The sequence below is a fragment of the Hetaerina americana genome, unplaced genomic scaffold, assembly GCF_022747635.1.
Source record: "Hetaerina americana unplaced genomic scaffold, ioHetAmer1.1.p SCAF_9, whole genome shotgun sequence".
Taxonomy (NCBI): Eukaryota; Metazoa; Arthropoda; class Insecta; order Odonata; family Calopterygidae; genus Hetaerina; species Hetaerina americana.
The window spans coordinates 50,066,593-50,087,991 of NW_027287538.1; the positions used below are offsets into that span (position 1 = coordinate 50,066,593).

At 42.4% G+C, this 21,399-nt stretch overlaps 1 protein-coding gene across 4 annotated transcripts in view; it reads left to right on the plus strand.

Annotated features, from left to right (window-relative positions):
- Positions 1–21,399, plus strand: part of LOC139698921 (uncharacterized) — a 386,101-nt gene that overhangs the window by 341,051 nt on the left and 23,651 nt on the right. The window lies entirely within an intron of this gene.

Sequence of the window (21,399 nt, forward strand, 5' to 3'; positions counted from 1 at the left end):
GCATCGACCCCCATCCCTCCTGCGACCGACGCTGCCTACCCGCATTTCTCGGGACTCGAAACGATTGACAGCCATCGCTCTCCCACTCCCGTCTCTCTCTCTCTCTCTCCCTCCCTCCCACCCCCTCTTATCTCTCGCTGGTGGTACTTCCCGAAGCGGACAACCAACCAACCCTCTCTCGTACAAGCAGGGCACAGGTCTCCACCATTCGCCCCCCGTCCACCATTGCGGTCACAACATCGACTACCCCCTTCCACCTTTGAGGAGGAGTGCATTGAAGGGGGGAGGGATGGGGGTAAGAATAAATGAAAACGCGTGCACTCGTCGTCGCCCGGAGACCAAATCGTTCGTTAATTGAGGTCTGTTGCGGGGAAGGCCGCGATTCTCCCCCCGGCAACCTCCAGCCGGAGTGCGTGAGGAGGATGGGGTGTGGTGGTTGAGGTGCTTTCATCACGGAAGGGGGGGCTTGTGCTTGGCGTCCCGTGTCCGCGCCCGCCTGATGTGGAGGCCTTCGGAGGTCATATGGGATGGTGGTGCGACTCTCTCTTTCCACCCCACCCCTTCAGTGACCAATGGAAGCCGCCTCCTCCTCCGTTTATCTACTTAAAATCGCTCGTCTTCCCGTGTAATTCTTTTCTCTCTATCCCGACGTGAGTTCCCGATCGTGAAGGATGAAATCTTTTATACCATTCGATCGGGTGTCTTATGAAAATACAATAAATGGTCGAATTTTGAAAACAACCACGAGCATTTTACTGTAGGAAAGCTTGGAAGGTTGCTGGTGGAAAATTTTTCACATTCAGGCTGAAGAGTAAAATCAAAGTATTTTAAACTATAGAGAGTATTTAATTTGGATAAATTGATTTCTGCGTTGGAGCGTTCAAATTTCAAGGGGGAAGTCATCGTATTCATCATGTAGGAATGTTAATATCGAGAAAAAATACGTTTTAAAGGACTTAACTAATCCGAGACATAAAATCCGCATAAAAATGAGAAATAAAATATTCTGAATTTGGTAAAAAACGTATAACCTCTGGAACAGAGCGGTTTCTGATAGTTTAAAATTTTCAAATATTGTCTGCGCTAAGGGTAGTCACAATAAAAGTAACCAAGGTTTATGTTGATTGTACGCATTAATTAATATCATTTTTTCAACGATTTTTATGTGGTGAAAAAGGGAACTGCCAGTATGACTGAATCATGAATGGTTCTGGTAATGGAAATTTTGTACTCCCGCTATAGCACCAGAGTTGTAATACTAGAAGATCAAGTTTGGCATTATAAAGAAGTGGTATTTTACTGTGTCCCCAAGTATAAATATCTTCATATATTATTTCATAAATATTTCAATATAGGTACCCACTTAAGATTGCCCATGAACAGGGATACCTCGTACAATACACCTGTTTAGCGAAATTTTTTTTCGAAATAAATAATTTTGAGATAATGAAGAATGATAATTTTCGATTCAGTGGGTTGAATGCTTGCTCTTAATGAAATTAATTATCTATTTAAACTATATCCAATATTATGCTAGTGTTTCCATGCAATGTGCCTCATGGAAATATGATCTCTAATTGTTTTGCTACTCTCTCCCCCTGATATTTGTAATTGTCTTTTTGGTCGATTATTAAAATCTCTTTGATTCTAATGTTAATAACAACGAACATAACTATGCAATAATTTTCGAACATTGCCATTCTGAAAATAACTTAATTGACGTTGAACACCCACATAATAACAAGAGTTGGGCGTGTTTACTTATTAAAATAATCACCTTAATGTTTTTCACACTCGTTGCATTCAATTTTTTTCACTAATATGCATAAATATTGTTTTCGGTATCTGCATGAATTGACCTGTGTTTTCCCTTTGTTGTCTCACATTAAATCAGTGAAACGCGTTTGCTTGTCGTTCGTAAGATATTATTTTCTTATATTATTTTCGAAAGTGTATGCATGTACTTGCTGGTGGTGTTGATGTGGATAATGATGTGAAATAAAGGCATGATTTACCAATTTTAACGAGGGATTTTGCAAAATCCTCTCTTTCCACTTTCGCCAACGTCCGATGCTCTTAATTCACCTGATCGAAGCCCTGGTGTCTTGTTCATACTTTGAGGGGGAATTGCAAAAGGGAGATAAAACATGCAATTCGACGCTTTTTAATACAGGTTGGTTGATCCTTCAAACTGGGTTAAAACGTCGGCTATAAGCGGTTCATGTGCGCCATCCGACGTAAGTTAAGGGCACCAAAAATCCGTGAATAATGAACCTGGTCAGGTTCTCGCTGAGAGGCGGAGAAACCAAAGGTTAAAGCTACTTACAATGTCTCCGTTAAGGTAATTGCTCTTAGTGTGGTGCTTAGTGGCTCTCATTTTCTAATTTTGACGATTGTATTATTGCATAAGAATTTGATTACTTTAAAAATGTGATTATTTGTTGTTTCATTTTGGTTGATGCGTTGCTAGTGAAATTTAATACGCCTCGGCTGTGTATTTTTTGACGAGAATCGATTAATAAATCGTTGTTGTTTATTATTTACACTTTTAACATGTTTTTGAATGAGGACATGTTATTCTAGGTGAATAGAGCGTTTGGCCACTGGCCGGTTCGTCTTGGGTTTAATGTCTGGGGGATGCCATGGACAACCCCATTCGAAAGTCTAAATGGTGTAATTATCTTGTAACTGGGATTTCTCGGGATACGTTGGTGCCACAAGGAATGGAACTGATCTCCTTTATAACCTGCTATTGCGTCAATTCCATACGGTGAAGAGATATGGTTTCACATAAGATATCAAATGATAATAATAATATAAGATAAAAAACTGGTAAAACTGTGAGGGTTAAATGGACGATTTTAACAGCTGTAAATTTTAGAAATAACATCCTATAACTGCTTTCTCCCCGCTCATTCGCGGGTAAATATTTATTCCATTTCCCTATCACCTGCTGAAGCATTGTACACTAGGAAAGGGTCGAAATTATTAAGTGTCTTTGTTCATGTTTTATTATAGATTTAAAACTTTCATGATTTAGAATGTTTCGAAACAACAGTTCTCAAATTCCAGTGGTGTTGCTAGTCAAAAGGAAAAAAATAATAAAACTTGGTAAAAGATTAATTACATAATTTATTTTTTAAATATTATTTTTTATCTAATTATTGTATTGATGTAGATCGTGGTTTAGTACGGCGCGGAAACAAAGCCATTGAAACAGGATGATAGACGTAGAGATGAGGAGGATGTGGCTGTGGAGAAGGTGGAATAAACAGAAAGGGAAACAAGCGAGGCAGTGCTACGGGGGTGAGGGAGGAGAAGGGGATAGCCGGGAGAATTTATAAGGAGTCCGGAAAAATGGATGCAAAGCATTTTTGTTGAAGACTGATGGAGGGGGGAATGTTACGCAAACGAGGAAGGGATAGGAATAGATTAGGGATGGTGGGCTGGTATGAAGATAGGAAGGAGGCATGCGAAATTGAAGAGGGCTCTTTGGTTAGATGCCAGGTTGCGTTATGCTATGGGAGGCAAGGCAATACGCTCTGTACCGTTTGGTAGGTTGTGTCCATCTAAAACTTATCTTAATGGGCAGAATACCAGATATTGATAATAATAATAAGTTAACGTCACCTGTGAAAATTACAACTTGAGGTACTAACGTATGCGCAGCTACTTACACCTGAAGAAAGACCGAAGTCTATTTTAAACCCAACCTTTTGTCTTCTTTTAGTCGGTGACTGCAAGTAATACTATTGTACTTATCCTCATGAGTAGTCAGTAATCCAAGAGCAGGAATACATCAGAATTATTTTTGTATTTACTCGCAGCTACGCTTCAAATACCCCTGCTTAGGTTTTCAGTACCATCGACTTCAGTCAAAACAATTTCAATACTTGATACGCATTGTAGGCCGTTCGATAGTTAGTTTCTCACGCCAAAATGAGATTTTCTGATGGTATTCATAGGTTAAACCAATGTTTTTCCATGCCTACATTTTTCTCCATCAAATCCATCGACCATTTCAACATAAAATCCTATTCGTCACTTTATATGTTTCATTCCCTTGGGATTGACTTTTCATCAAGTTTGGATGGACATGTCACCAAGCATACTGCACCGATTTCAGTAACTTTTCACTAAGGGACAGATTTATTTACCGTGATGCTAATCCAAACACGAGCGTGGAGAATTATTTCGATCAATTAATTTGCCCAGTTACTCTTGTCTTGGTGAGGTCGTTCACGTCGAAGAAGCATGCTCATACCTTTAAAGCCTTCGTTTCTATTGAAGAATGTTACTGGGAAAAAAATGCAGCCCGGCTACACGACCGTAAGATGAAAAATACTAAAAGGGAAACCTCGCTTAAAGCCCACAGTCGCGGATTCTTGAGCTTCCGCTTTGATTGTTACGCAGCGTTTGGTCCTAAATGCGACGCATGAATGGGGGGGGGGAGGGTGGTGGACCAAGAGTGGAGGGACGACGTACACCCCGAACGTCTGTGTTTTGAGCAGCGCTGTTTCTGTTTAGCGCCGCGGAAAATGGCAATTTTTCTCGCCCGCGACAAAGGACACCGTTCTCACTCTCGCGAAGGATCGATTTATAGGATTCTCATCAGCGCCCGGAGGGAAGTGCGGTTTGCTTTTTTAGCCGTCGCCTTCCCAGCTTTCCGCTCGCGATGAGGTCTCATTTGCCGCTCTTTTGTGGTTCCAAAGTGTTCCCTTCCTTCCTTCCTTACCACCCCCCCCCCCCACCACACCCGCGACCCCCTCTCTTTCTCCCGCCGGCCGGGGGGGGGGGGGGGAATTGTTGGGTGCTAGTTATCCATGCGGGGATATCCGTCCCCCCACCCTCCCGAACATCAAGATGCTAGCGTTCCACAAAGCGAAGAGCCGTTCGCGTTGGTCGTTCGGGTGTGCGATTTTCCAACCTCCTCCTTCCCTCCCCCCCTATGCCTTCCCTCCCTCCCTCTCTATGTCCCTCCCTGGCCCGCGTCGTCATCCCTTTCTGTCCGTGGCTCATCGTTCCGTCGCCCAGAATCCATCCGTTCGCATCCCAGCCGCTCCGTGGGGGAAGGGCATTTTTTTATCCACGAAACGAAAACAAACCGTGTTTTCCAATCCCATTTTATCAAAACTCCAAGGGTTTGAGTTTTTGTTTTTAGGGGAGGCGACTAATGTCTAAGATCATTTCCGAGTCCAAGGGTTTGGGTTTTTTTTATTTTTATGAGGTAATAACTTCATGATACTCGATATTCAATATTTAATTCTAATCCCCTCACCACACCCTCCTCACGCTTCGGCAGTCCTCCGAAGCATTGGCACGAATTGGGCATTCACAGACATCTGGTCAGTCTTAGATAATGTGTGATAGTGTAACCATGTTTCGTTTACAGTTATGCATCGATGCAGAAACTCGTCAGCATCGTGATGGAAAAGCGCCGAACATACCTCCGAATCGACCACACGATTGCGTTGAATCTCAGCTGAGAGCGAACGCGGCACCCATCGTACCGAAATTCTTTTTACACCAAATATTTCGTGCGAAATTGAAAACATCGCACCTTTTGATAAGCCTGTTGCCTCTTCCTGTTTCTACTATTTCGTTGATCACTGGAAACCATATCATGGGCTAGGACAATATTTTCAGAGGAAATCACTTCCACTGGACGCGCCGAACGATGTTCATCATTTTGTGGATATACGGCCACGATTAAACCGCTTTTCCCAATTGTAAATAGCCGGAAACACAGGAGCAGATGTGCCATGAACTTCATCCAACTCGGCTTTGATCTCTTTCGTTGTTAAGCCTTCTAAATAGCAGTGTTGATCACCGCTCGAAATTCATTTTTATCATTTTTATAATTAAACAAACGTTTGTGGCTTAAATCGACTATGAAAGTAAAATTACATAATGGCTGAAGCTCAACAGCAGTCTGGGGTGAGATAAGGAACAATAAAAGCAAAAACTTTTCAGATACTACTTGCATCATCTCTTGGATTTTACAATGAATTATTGAACGACCCACGCATATCTTTCACACTACCCGCCTCTTTACCTCGAGCTTAAATGAAGGCTTACTACTGAGACTTCCGTGCAATGGCTCAGTGCTCCATTTAGTTTTTCTGAGTATTTTCTATTATTGGTTTCTTTGAATTATTAGAATGGGTCCAGGGACTTACTTCCGCCCCAAAATTTTATATTTTATTTATGTCCTTAGCATTTTAATCTCATCATTTCTTTGTGATAGTTTTTATGGTCCCGATGAGATCTGCCTTCCACAGTGATCAACTCTTGTTTACTTCGTCATTTTTTTGGCTCTGGGTCGAGTATCTGTTTTATATTCAATTATTCCCGAGAAAAATCTCATTCTTAGTTCATTGCTCGTGATATTCAGTATGCCATGACTGAAAGACTCGAGATTCATACATAAATGAAGCAAACTCTTATCTACCTACATGTGCCCAAGCGGGTTCACACTAGTAAAACTCCACTTTTTAATTTTTTTATTTTATTCCCTACATTGTTTATTATGAAAGTGATTAAACGTGCCTTTGTCTCCGTTTTCTTAGATGAATCTCTTTCGTTTAGTTTGGTAAAAATCAACCTTGCACTCCTTGATATCGTCTTTTTTTTTATTTTCTTGGAGGATGTACATATGTCGAGTTTATTCAATTGATGGAATATCTAATTATCTGACGCATTGGGTGCACATGACGCCAGTACCATTTGCTCGTCTTACCCAGCAGTCTTCAGATTTTGATCCAAGTTTAACTAGCGTCTCCAAATGATAATGCTAATTCTCTGGATTAATTTTGAGAAAACTTAAATGCCTGTCCTTGTTGTTCATTATCCTACTGGATGACTGGGGGAAGAAAGGAGTACGTGCGCTGTGACCACCTGCGGCACACGCAACAGCTCTTCTCTCGCTATGTTCCGCTCTAATACACTGCAGCAGGGCTGCCAAACTAGCAATGGCTAGTCCAATGCTTCAAATTTGAAATTAATCGAAATTCAATTTGGCATTGGATTCATTTGGTCTAGTTGATAGCTGAACCATGCATTTCAACACTATGTAACTTTTACATTTTTAACAATATTTACCCCAGTTATGTGACTGTTTGCCTTCCTGCCCTTGAATAAATTTGTATTTATTTTACTTTAACATAATGTTCATCATCATCTATGGCACTTCTGATTCATGTTAAATTTTCAGTTACATATGGTTTTCATATTTTAAAAGATTCATTACTACAGGGTGCAGAGTAAATTGTTTTTTATACTTAACCTATCATGCGAAAGGTAAAAAGCTAGAGCCCAAAGGAAAAAGCGGTTAGATGCCGATTTGATTGAAGCTGAAACTGAAGTGCTCGAGATCAAAAATGTATAACGCTTTTTTTTTATCTTGAAGCGTGTCGGCAAAATATTATATTGCATTAAATATAATGAATAAGTGCATTCATCTTTGGCGTAATGCTTGAACGATCGCATTCACAAGGTGATCGTTCCGGTCATCGGGTCAATTAACCATGCTTCAGATAAACGATTGGTCCGAGGTTACTTGTCGCCCCAGGCAAGCACCCCCTTTCAAAGGCAAGGAAGTGAGAATTTTATGAAAATGGGCGGATGCATGCAGTCATCAGTTAGCGAGGGGCCTTCGAGTCGAAAGCGTCGGCCCACTCTTGCTATTTAGGTCTCATTCTATGTCGCAATCAACATCGTGTGGAGTGGAGACGGGTAATGGATTGATTTTCATTTCCCCTTTCATTACATTTTCTCTTTTTTTTTAATGTTTCGCCTGAAGGCAAATAGATTTAGCCCTCATCACACAGGTGCAGTTGCTCCCACCCTGCATTGCGAAGACTTCCTCTGTATCATAAGGCTAACAGTGTCATGGTAACATACGAGGGTCATCCGGAAAGTAGTACCCGTTCGTGCCGCATGAAGTGCTGACGACGCGAGTAGCCGCTGGACGAGGTCAGATAGCTTCAGTGGCTTGTCTGCCTTCTCTGAGCCAAGTTGCGTGACGCTAGCATTGCCTGTGTTGTTTCTGTGATTGTTTACAATGTTTAAAAAAATTGAGAACGCCGCCAGTTGTGAAGTGAGGGCAGTGATTAAATTCCTCAATGCAAGAAACGTTCGCCCATGTGAGGAACGATCGGCGCGTCACAATTGATGACATCTGTGAGCATTTTCCCAATGTTTCTCGAACAATTGTTCATGAAATTGTTAAACACCATCTGCATTATGCAAAAATTTGTGCAAGATGGGTCCCTCGCGTATCTCAATGAGCTGGCGGCGAAGGACTATGCAGCAGGAATACAGAAACTTGTCACACGTTATGACAAATGCCTTAATTTGCTTGGAGATTATGTTGAGAAGTAGTTTAAAGTATCCTCTTTCAAATAAAATTTTTTATGTTTGTTAATATTTACTTTTGTGTCCTTATTTCACGAACGGGTACTACTTTCCGGATGACCCTCGTACATACATATCAGTCGACTTAATGGTGACAACACCGGGAATCCAGGGAAATCTCAAAAGTAGTTGCGAAACGCTGGAAAAATCGGGGTTTTTGAGAAAATTTGGCACTTTCATTGAATGGAAATAAAATTAGGAAATATCATAGGAAGGATTCTCCAAATATTCCATTTAAATAATCCTTTTAAAGCTAGTCACTGTAAGGTGATTCTGGCTTTGTTTTGTCTATAACCTATAGTTTTATAGTATTTTATATTCAACGTTAGCTTTACAGTCCCGATTTTAATGCCAAAGGATATGTTACCACTGATGCAGTTATCACGTAATCGGCAAATTTTGCTCCCTAAGACCCTTACATTTTAATGGACAGTGATATGCTACTTACTACAGTTAATAATTCGAACTATGGCTTTATTTTATTTTTTTCAATTCACTCGGCGTATTTTCACCCTCTGCTCCCATCTGCGTGTGTCCCATACTTTGCCCCTTGTCCTTCAAAGATCCTTGAGTAACCTCGTGAAAATTTATAACTTATGCTTATAACACGTACTGGATATGATTGATTAAGTCTTGCGAACTATTAATTACCTGCAATATTGCAAGATGTGGGGGTCATCAAAATACGGAGAAATTTGAAGAAAATGAAACAAACTGAAAATCTAAGAAATCTCATGAATTTTTACTTTCAATTCTTTCGCAACCACGTTTTAGGCATTTACATAATCAATAGCGTAAGTACTACGTCGAGAGTCTCTCATATTCACATTGGTGATCTAACAAAGCTTTCGGAATAGTTTTAGTTTACCTAACGTTCCTGAAGTTCCTTAGATGCAAATTTCGCGCATAAGGTCCACAGGAAACTATTTACATAATAATTTTTCCAGCCTCCAGACGTTTCTGATACCTCCGTTATTTTCAAGTACGTACAAATGTATTTACACTTCTAATGCTCGAAAGCCAGGTGTTGAGATCATCAACGCAAAGAAGATCATATTTATAAAGACTCCAAAAAAGATCAGAATAGTGGGACGTCCATTTTCGTGAGTATAACATTTGATGTATTAAATATTAAATGCAATGCAATGGCATTTAAAAGTTGTAATGGTATACAATATAATAATATAACTACTAACTCTCTGATCATGAGCGCACGCCTGAATTAACTTTCATTAATTGCCATGTAGGAGTTTCATATATACCTATGTATACCTCTCCATAAGGATAGGCATGGTGCGGTGGCTAACGTACTGGCTTCCCACCCAGAGGGCCCGGGTGCGAATCGGTGGCAGATACTTTTCAGTGATATCCCGATGCCTACTTGAGGTGCTTTGTGGAGGGCACTTTGAGTGAGTAAGTACGACGTCCGTCGGATGGGACGTTAAGCTGCGGGGACCCCTTGGCGCCTTTCGTTAAAGAGTAGTCTAATGCCGACGCCGGGTTTCTCTCCACCCTTCAACCTTTCCCGTCCATCTCTAATGGCGCAAATGATCTTCGCTGTCGGTCGCCTCCCTTAAAAACTACTACTACTATACCTCTCAATTCTTTGGAGCATACCTTTCGCTCTTTTATATTCAAATGAATATTTAAACCATGTTGGGTGCTTGAATTTTAATTGCCCGATTTAGTTAACGTTTAAGTTAAAACTAGTAAGGTTATGTAAAGAATTTCCAGCAGATTCAATATGTGCTAAGAGCCTAAATGCTTAAATCAATATACTTGAATGGTAAAGTTATATTATTGAATTTGTTAAACATTCATGTAGGTATTCACTTATGGCATCTTTTACTCCCCGCCAATTGCTCTGTGGTTCGAGTTTCAAGGAGTTCTGTGGGGTATGACTTAGGATTGTACTAATTGCAAAGTTAAAACAAAACTACGCGCAAACTTCCTAGCTTTTCATCGCCTTTCCAAATCATTGCAAATGCTAAACGTTACACTCTTTGCAGCACATTACATTCTTTCATTAGTTATTGTCTTTCTATTCACTCATTAGTTCATTTGATATTTGTGTCAAAAGTCTCATTTGTTCAATATTGTGTTAGAATGTCCGCATCACAATTTGTTGGAGACAGATTTTGCTAGCAGCAAGTACGTGAGTACTTATCCAATCGCCTCACATGTTTGAATAATCTCATCATTTTCGTTCCCATTGCCAACATATTTAAATCTCTTGCTTTCATAAAAATTGTTACACTGTGTTCAGGGTGAACGACTGCATAAATCCACAGCTGCAAGTGTATGAGGTTGCGAAACAGTTTAGATCTCCAATTTGTTCGCAGGAGAGGAAAGAAAGGGGAAGCAGGAAAGGAAATAGCAGAAATAAAAGTTTCTACTAAATTTTATTTCTATCTGAGTGCAGTTTGCAGTTGTAGGGCATCGCCAGGTGTAGCCGTGAGGAGAATTGATGGAGCCATTGAAAGGACACGGATGCGCTGCCTATGCAGACGTTATGTTTATGATAGAGAATTGCATTTTTCAGTACCGACCTAGGCATGAAGGAATGTTTCTCTAAAAATGTGTGGAGTTGTTTAGCTCTACGGTTGTGAGAGACGGACGGACGGACGATTGGACAGCAGAGAAAATGAAATGTGGTGCTACACATGAGAGTTGGCAAGAAAGAAATACTTCGAGGATTGGGTGAAGAGAGAATTCTACGGAGAACACAAGTGAAAGGAGGAAATTGATTGGACACATTCTAAGGGACGATATTTTACCATAAATTGAAGACAAACAGGGGAGAATAAATGCAGGTGTTATTATATACGTACTTATTCGGCAAGAGTACGTATACATGGCGAAGGGAACATTTTAACCTCTTGATGCATCTGCCTTAATACCTCGCGATCCTCCAAAAAGGTGTGTGGCAGGGGGTGCAACCAATAGGGATACATGTTATTAGAATCACTGGCACTAACGAATTGGATTATTAGGAGAAATCTTTACATGTCTTGTTCCCTGTCAAGGATAAAATGTAGAATGAACTCTGTTGAGTATTGATTAGAATGCATCCAGCACTCCATTTTCCTCTCCAATTCGAGCATCGTGGAGCCTAGTGTTAAGTTCTCCTCGTCTGATCCGACATTCTTCTCGATCATTCCCTTACTTCATCTTTCATCATCGTGCATGTTGGTGCACACTGTTGCATTGCAAAGAATGCGCATCGTTTTAAGAATATTTTTCTTTGTTATTTCCCTCTCATTACACTTAACCAGAGGCATTTTATATTTCTGTGTCACGCATTCATCGTGACGAAGTGAAAGCTAAGTATTGGACGTCTCATTGTAGGCATTTCCCAGAAAAATTGACTGCCGATTTTTCTCGATCTTCGTTCGACCGCTTCAACTTTCTGTCTTTTGCTCCTGGCCTTGTGGCTCCATTCATAATTTCACAAGCTACGCTATGAAGTGGAGTTTTCAGTTCGTGATTGATTTGATGGTGCTGCGTCGCTGCGAAGCCGCCACTGTCGTGGAAAGTGTAATTGTATGTAGACATGGCGCCCTTGGTGTTTCACTTAACCATCGTAGTTAGACGAACCCATGGGATTATATATCTCCGCGCAAGTCTTCGAAGTGTAAGCCTAACTTTTAGAGCTTGGAATTCTTGCATTGTCCAAGCTAAATTAATAATTGATGTGACCCGAGTATGACCGATAAAATAGCTAATAGTGTGGTGCATTTATTCATTTTCCTGCCGTCGTTTCATGAAGGGGTTGCCAGTGTGTATGTATGGAAACAGCCACTCGGCGTGACACAAAAACGTTTCGGGAGGAGGATGAAGGAGAGGCAGGAACGCGCTGAAGAAAGCAAATCAAACCCGCAGGCATATTTTCGGACATCCACCGTCTTTAACTCCGAGACGTGAATCGTATGTGCTTAATATGGTTTGATGTAGATGTCCTACAGTAAAATACAATTTCTCTCGGCCGAAAAATTTCCCAGCTAGTTTGTTTTGTTCCTTGCCGTCGTTGTGTTCTCAGTCCCCCGCCCCTCATCTAGCCGAAAGATCTTTAGGTATATTGCATTTATGCTTCCTCTCCCTCTTGTTACTTCTTCCCTCCTCGCCGACCTCTGGTGCTCATTTGCCGAAGCGCAAGAGCCCGTTCTCTCTCGGTTGGCACGCAGATAGGGAAAGGAGGGAGGGATGTAGCGGGAAGGGAGCTTGGGAAGGGAGGGGGACAGCGACCGCGGTAGAGGAAACGGGGAGGGAGGAGCAGGAGATGAGAGAAGCAAGCGGTGTGGCGGCAGCTGCGCCTGCGCGGACGGACGCCATAATAAGCGCGGGGCGGAGAGAGGTCTCCCTCCTGTACCTCCTCCTTTCCCCCTCCCTCTCCGTAAACACCCGCCCAACCACCCCATCCTCTGGCCAACCTTAGCAGAGGGATATGCATGCATATATGGGAAATATATTTATATATACAAGCATGCACACATAATATACATGTATACATAGGTGTATACATATACTTATATTATATTTTTTTTTATACATCTACACATTTTTTACTAATACACACACACACACACACACACATATATATATATACATACACACATACATATATACATACATATACACGTACATACATGCATATTCAAATACACGCATACATACATACACACACACATAGCATACATACATAATGGTATGTATTTGCACTGGGTTCCCAGCGCCCTCCCTTCTTGCGCCACTCCCTTCACCTCTCTTACTGCGGGCCTCGGATCAATCCGCAAGACTTGGCGCGCATCGGCACTTCTCTTTCCTTCCTCCTTCGTGTCCCAACTTCTTCTTCGCCTCCTCCCACTCCCCCCCCCCTCATACACCTACCTACACACTTCCCGTTCGGGTTGCTCCCCTCTCGCTTCCCTCCACTATCACCGTCCATTCCTTGCCGTGACGTCGGCGGCGGGCGCTAGGGTGGTTAATCCGTTTGCCGTTCTATTTTCTTTGTTAATTCCACCCCTCCCCGATACTCCCTCGTTACCCCTCTAGTCTCATCCCCACGGGAGCAGAACTTATGTCCGTCCTACCGGGGGAATCGGGAGGGAGGGCCGGGTGGAATAATTGATGGTTTTCTGAGAAATTAATTCTCGCTGTTTAAGCCGAGAGGGAAATATTTCCTCTTCCCCTCTCGGCCTGTTGTCTGGCGAATTCCCTGCGCGATGAACGTCGTTTCCGCGAGGCGTTTCCAATGGCGTTTTTAGGATGGGAAGGTATCCGTCGGGGATCGAGATGGTGCGGGGGCTAGCGTACTGGCTTCCCACCCAGAGGGCCCGGGTTCAAATCCCGGCGGTGTTGAATATTTTTCAGAGGTATCTCGATCCCTGCTTGAGGTGCTTTGTGGAGGGCACTTTGAGTGAGTACGCCGTCCGTCGGATGGGACGTTAAGCCGCGGACCCCTTGGCGCCTTTCGTAAAGAGTAGGCTAATGCCGACGCCGGGTTTCTCTCCACCCTTCATCCTTTCCTATCCATCCCCTATGGCGCAAATGACCTCAGCTGCCGGTCGCCTCCCCTCAAAACTACTACTACTAGGAACCCGTCGATGTGTGTACCCATGCCTCGGGTCCTGCGCGAGGTTAAATTAGTTTAAAGACACGAGATCACCTAAAGACTTCAAAGTTTAGATAATTTTGATTTTGCAATAGAATTTTTTAGGATGAGGTGAGCTTTAAAATGTGTGTATATATATATGTATATTTATTATATATATGTATATATTATATATATAATATATGTATTTACATATATATATACATATATATATATACATACATATATATTTTTTATATGCATATAATATTAGTGCAAGCATGTTCAGAGTTATCGAATAGAAAAATTGGTGAGGTAAACATATTTTTAAATCTCTGCAAAGATGATGCGTAAAAAGAAAACATTAACTAAAGACGGGCTTCTCTCTTTTACCATCCTCTTCAGACTGCATGGCTGGAATGTGATGGGAACGCAGATATAATTTCGTGCAACAGTAGTGTTTATCACGCGTCTTGGTTTCAATTCATTGCACTCGATCAATTCCTGAACAGGAGTTGGATTCTCAGCGCTAGGGTGAAATGGCGGAGTCCTTAGCAAGCATGCCAATCACATGGATTTGGTGGGACGATTCGATGGTGAGGCATCGTGTGATGGAAAATTTGATCTTTCGAATGCCTCTCCTAAATACATGAGAATAATGGGCAACGCGTCACCGTACTGAACATCCAATTCCTTCTTCAGAGGGGACGAAATGGTGAAAGCTGTGTCATGTGATGTGACTGCGATTTACGAGGAAGCAGTTATTTACTCAAGAGCTGCCGGGACACAAGCCGCGCCGTGGTAGCGACACGATCACCATAAATCAGATTTGGGCATAAGATTAAATGAGAGACGAAGATGAGCCGTAGAATACTATGTAATCGTAACGCCGCCATCAGGAGATAGTACCAGATTAAGTATTGGTTTTATAGTATCTGGTTAAACTGAAAGTTAACTTTAACCCACGGTTAGGGCCAAACTCAAGTTTTTTGTTACCGCTAGTTAAGTTCAAAACCGACTGATAAAACAGCCCAATAACTGAAAGATGATCTTGCTACGGTTACAATATTCACATGAGCGACTGGATTGAACGAGACATGATGAAACTGGGAAGAAGTGTTTTGTTCAGCTGGGCTAGTTGTCCATCCTATTGCGACGAACACGACAGCCTTTGACGTTTCTACATCTACATCTACTCAATACCCCGCAAGCCGCCGCAAGGGGGGTGCTAGGACACCACCCATAAATTAGAAAAGAAAAATAATAAAAAAAATCGCATGCAATAACGACAAAATCATATATAAAAAAAAAACATGGCATACATTCATGCATGAACTCTTACACCCCACACACATGCAAACACTCAAACTACCAACTAACATACACATGCACCTGAAAGTATACCTAACATCTCTATAGTGTTTAATTTTGTTCCGACTTGTAAATTCAAAGTTTTTAATATTTCTAAAGTGACTTCGGTTTCTTGCTATTATGATTACTGATTGTTCGGGGAAAGAATGAGTATTTGTACCTATCTGTCTTGGAATCTATCTCCCTTAGTTTATCTTTGTGGTCTGATCTACCTAAGTAGTGTGGGGCCATTATAATTCCTTCAGTGTCATATTTAAACACGTTTGTTCTGAACCTTTCTAAAAGTCTAAGCCTCGCTTGTTCTCTCCGCACGTCAAGTGGTTCCCAGCCTAAATCCCCTAAGAGACCTGTCACACTTGTGTTTTTATCATAACAATTTTTAACGAATCTAGCGGATTTTCTCTGGACTTTATCTAATTCTTTTTGCCAAATTTTCTCCCACGGATCCCAAATACTTGCGGCATATTCCAAATGAGGTCTAACTAGAGCAAAATAACACCTCTCTTTAACTTTTTCATTACATTTCCCCACCACCCGTTTTATGAAGCCAAGTTTCTTTAAAGCTGATCCGCATATTGTCCTGATATGTGCTCCCCATGAAAGGCGTGGTGTTAGAACAACCCCCAAATATTTAACTTGATTTGCCGTAGTCAATACTGAACCCTCTATTTTGTAGTTTATATCCTGTTCCTCGCTTCCTTTATTCCAAAATTTCAAAACTGCACATTTATCTATATTAAGTGTTAATCCCCATTTATTGCACCATCCCGAGATATTGTCTAAGTCTCTAGAGAGTAGCTCGCGATCTAGTTGGCTCCTTATTTCCCTGTATATCACCGTGTCGTCAGCAAATAACCTTAGATTGCTACTAACGTGTGTGCTTAAGTCATTTATGTATATTAAGAACAGAAGAGGCCCTATTACACTTCCCTGGGGGACGCCCGAAGTAACATCTCTCTCCGTTGAGCACAACCCATCTATGACTACTATTTGTTTGCGGTTTGACAAGAAGTCCCTAATCCAATTAATTATTTTCTCATTGATCCCATAGTATTTAAGTTTGTGTAACAATTTATTGTGTGGGACTTTGTCGAAGGCTTTTTTGAAATCCAGGAATACTGCATCGACTTGGGTGTTGTTTTCTCCCGATCTAAGTATATCGTGAATGAAGAGACCAAGTTGTGTTTCGCAAGATCTGCCCTTCCTAAATCCGTGCTGGTTGTGGATTAGTATTTTCCTACTATCAAGAAATTTCATAATGTTAGTGACAATAACGTGTTCCAATATTTTACAAGAGATCGATGTTAAAGAAATGGGTCGGTAATTGGTTGGTTTATCCCTATCGCCGCCTTTATAGATGGGAGTTATATGGGCTAGCTTCCAGTCGCGAGGTACTGAGCCTTCTTCTATCGATTTTAGAAAAACAATATGTAAAAATGGGGCAATGTCGTCAGCTAATTCCTTTAATATTCTAGCAGGTATTTCTTCCGGACCAGGTGCCTTGTGTGCTTTGATACTACGGAGCAGATGTACTATTCCCTGCTTGGTCAGTGTAAGATCGCTCATGTGTTCCCCGGGTGGGTGTGGAGGATCGTTTGGTGCGTTTGTGTTTTTGTTGTAGACGCTCTGGAAAAAATGGTTTAAAATATTTGCCTTTTTCACGCTATCTGTAATGATTTCTCCATTTTCCGTCTTCAAAGAGTGAACAGTGGGACGTTTACCCTGTATTTCCCTAACATAGGACCAGAATGACTTTGGATTTTCCTCAAGATATTCGCTTAGCATTTTAGATTTAAAAGAGTGTAGTGCTGTGCGCATAATACTTTTCGTCTTACTACGACATTCTTTTAGTAGCTGTTTGGTTGTATTCACAAAACTTATATCGTCACTTTTTAAACTCTTTTTGAAATTTGACTGTAGCTTTCTTTGCCTTCTTAATGCCGATCTGACTTCCCCGTTGTACCATCTAGGTTCCTTACTGTCGCATTTGAGTTTGGACGGGATGTACGTCTTTATTCCTTCGCGTAAAATATTTAAGAAATAATTCCAAGTGTTCTCTGTATTTGTTGTCAGTGTTTTTGTCTTGTATTCCGGTAATTTTATCTTTAAATATTCTCTTAGTCCGTTAAAATTTGCCTTGTTGTATAGGTATATTTTACGCTTTTCTTTGTTTATTTTGACGAACTTAGTTTTTAACTCCACAAGAATAGCCTTATGGTCACTGATTCCGTCTATTATTTCAATGTTAGTAATGATTTCGGGCATAGAAGTCGCAAAGATGTCTAGTATGCTTTGGCCCCGTGTTGGTGATTTAACTATTTGTTCTAAGGAGTGTTTTGTGAATATATGAAGGAGTTCTTGGCATGAATCTCTGTTTTTGGCAGATTTTCCCACGCAGTAGTTTTCCCAGTCAATTGACGGTAGATTTGTGTCACCAGCGATTATAGTAATACTGTTGCTTTGTCTGCTGCTGATAGTGGATATTTGTTCGTCGAGCTTGTGTAGGACATCTGTGTTAGAATCTGGGGGTCTATAAAATGAACACACGTATAGGCTTCTGCCGTTGTAGTCCTTAATGTTGCACCAAACGCTTTCTATGTCATCTACGTCGCATTCATATCGTTGGCTACTAAGATGTGACTTTACTGCAATGAATACTCCCCCACCCAACCTATTTGGTCTGTCCCTTCTGTAAATTGTGAAGCCGTTTGGAAAAACCTCATTGTTTGCTATATCTCCCGTGAGCCAACTTTCTGTTCCAACTACTATGTCTGCGTTTGTACTGACAAAAATATGTTCAATATCCGATATTTTGTTTCTAATGCTACGGCAATTTAATGTTATAATTTTAATATGGCTAATAACTTCTTGTTTTTCGGTTTTATGTACGCTAACAAAACTGTTTTGAGACGATTCGTGGTGAACAGAGACAAAAGCATTACATTCACTTGCATTGCTATCTGTTATGTATGTAGAGGCACCAATTTTATTAAATTTACGTGGGTTATATGTTGTTTTAACGCAAGTGCTTGTTTGTTCAATATTTTTGGGGATTTGAGAGGCATTACCTGAACTGAATTGACAAAAAGCGCTGGATTCTACTTTATTTTTCCCAATATATGACCTACGCTCTTGCCTACCAGCTATGCTAAACCCTCGACACGTGTTCGTGTAACCTACGCGCTACCAACTGCGATGCCTCGGCAGTATAATGGACCCCGGAGCGATTAAGGGGTACCCGACACGATGAGAGGACGGGCCTCAGATCAACGAAGTCCGCTCCGATTCCCCGGCAAAATCCCAGCAATCTCTCATTTAAACCCTCAATGCGGCTCCAAACGAGCCTTCCGCGGTCTGAACGCGGCACAATACTACATATACTTAATTTAATTGGGACCTTCAACTCTGCCTCGACTCGTTTCACCTCCGAGTGCATCTCCTTAAAGGAGCGCAGGATCTCTTCAGATCCACGTTCCGAGGCGTCGTTTGTCCCGACATGAGCCACAATGCGTAGCTTGGAGCAGCCCGTATTACTGACGGCCGCCTTCACCGCCAGCGTCGCCTGGGGTACCCCGCCGCCCGGTATACACCAGGACGACAAGAATCCAACACCTCCCTCCTGTTGGACTCTGCGGCGCAGCGGGTTCATTATACGCCGGACATTTGAACTACCTAATATAACGGTTCCCTCCCTCCCCGACCGCTGATGCCTTACCCTAGGCAGTGCCCTCGGAGTAGGGATAGGGGCTGCAGGTACGGTGGTGCTGTCATCCGACAGCACCTGGTACCTGTTGGAGACGGGGATGGTATCTGCCTCCGCAGAGTCCAATCCTCGCCGCAGCGTTACCTTCCCCTTGCCCCGAGAGACGACCCTCCAATCGTCCGACCTACGGACGTGAGACACTCCCTCGTTGAGAGATGGGACACGGGGTAGGTCTCTAATCGCCCAGCCACGTGTTGCATTCGGACGAATCCGTGCACCCCTATGGGCGTGGCGGGTTTTCGAATTCCCACCCTGAGCACCATCTCTCCCGAGGGGAGCCCTCCGGCCGGCGATCTCCGATCGAAGCTCCCGCACCATTCTCTCCAGCATGACGATACGGGCCCTTAAAGCCGCGCATTCGCCAGTGCCTTCGAGCATAGCAACAGGGGACCTGGATGAAGCCATCCTAATTTAATTACCAAGTTCCCAACAAAAGCTAACCTGTATACACTATGCTAAAATTTCTAGAAGGGGTTAGCTAACTTTAGCTCAAACAATAAGTTACGATTTGGAATTGAATATGAAGCCTAAGTGGAAAAAACGATGCTTGAGTAAGGTCTGGTTTTCAGAGGACCAAAAGAAAGAAAAAGGAAAGCACTCACCGGTCACCAATCAGAGTCGAAGGACAAAAACCACCACAATCCACTAAATAAATTACTACTACCACACACAGGTTAACAAACCACACACAAAACGAAAACTATATAAACGAAGCAACGTATACGTTGACACTACACTGCACTAAAACCAAAAGCACCAAGAATCGAGGTGGCAGGCAGGTAGTCTCTGGTGGGTCAAACCGGTTACCAGGAGCGCTCAGTAGGCAGGTCCGCTCAGGTTGAGGGCTAGAGAGAGAAAGGAGGGCCGTTCGGGAAAAAGGACGTTCGGTTACCACTTCGCATCTCCGTTGAGTCAAGAGAGCAAATCAATTTGATGAATTGGAAAGAAGTAATATCCTACCGTACTCTATTGAACTTGCCTGATTTATTTTCCTTCGCCTCTTAGCTTTAGACGTTTATACTATTCGAAGAAGAAAAAAGCGAAAGTGCATGCGAAACAGGAATCAGTTCGTGGACCATAATGGCAGTAATGATAAGAGTGAAAAAATCTACGTTAATAGATGGAATGATGAAGCATGGTGATAACTTAATGCTTTTCCGCTACTCCTCCAGGAGGCGCCATCGGAAGGCTGGGACTGGGGATGGGACCAGTGGAAGAGGGCGTTGGAAAGGGGAGGGGAAGACGGAACGGGGCCGGGGGGGTTGAGGTGGGGAAAGGGGACGGAGAATATCTACAGCGATACATAATTTATTTACCAAGTATTCGCTCCCTCCGGCCTAAGAGGAGAGGAACAATTTTCCCTCTTGGCCCTGTTTGCCCCTTTAAATTTTTAACGCGGGCACTGTTGATGCCGCTATTCCTGCGGGAGAACTGGGAACGATTGGTGGGGGAAAGTGGAAAGGGACTTGCCGGAGCGCACGTGATCTAATTAAATTGTTCTGCTTCCCTTTTAACCTCGAACGCCCCACACCGTCTGCCCACACGCCGCCGCCATCTGTTTCTCGTCGTGAATGAAACAGTCTTGATCGAAATGCTCTCTATGTATGTATGTATTTGTGTGTGTGTATATATATATATATATATATATATATATATATATATATATATATATATATATATATATATATATATATATATCGCCTGTGTGCATAGAAAGATACATATATGAATGTATATGGACAGCATAACGACCAGAATACTCTTGAGAGTCAATGTCCCGCGGGTCGATTTCCTTCGACCACCCCGAGCAGTGGAGCGAAAAACCCGCAGCGGGTGGCGATGGTTGGGGAGGGTGGGTAGATAGGGCCGGGTGGGGAAGAGGAGGAGAATGGGGCGGGGACGGTTTGCCGGAAGGGGGCTACGGGAAGGGGAGAAAGGGAGCGAAGAAAATGGACGCGGTGGGTTGGCGAAAGTGGGAAGGTGAGGGAAGGGGGCGAGGCGAAATGAAACGCTACTAACCCGGGTCCAATGTCACCCCCCATTCCGTCCTCCTTAAAATACGGATGGGAGAAGGTGAGTGATGTTGGGATGTGCTGAGATTCATAAATCCAAGTGCGTAAAGAATTTAAGAATGACCACGCGCCTATTCCGCCCTTCGAGGATCTTAAAAGGAAGCCAACGCCTGGTGCCGAAAGAGGATTCGAACCTCCCATATTCGGGACGCATTTCACTGTGTTAACCCATTTGAGCAATTACATTG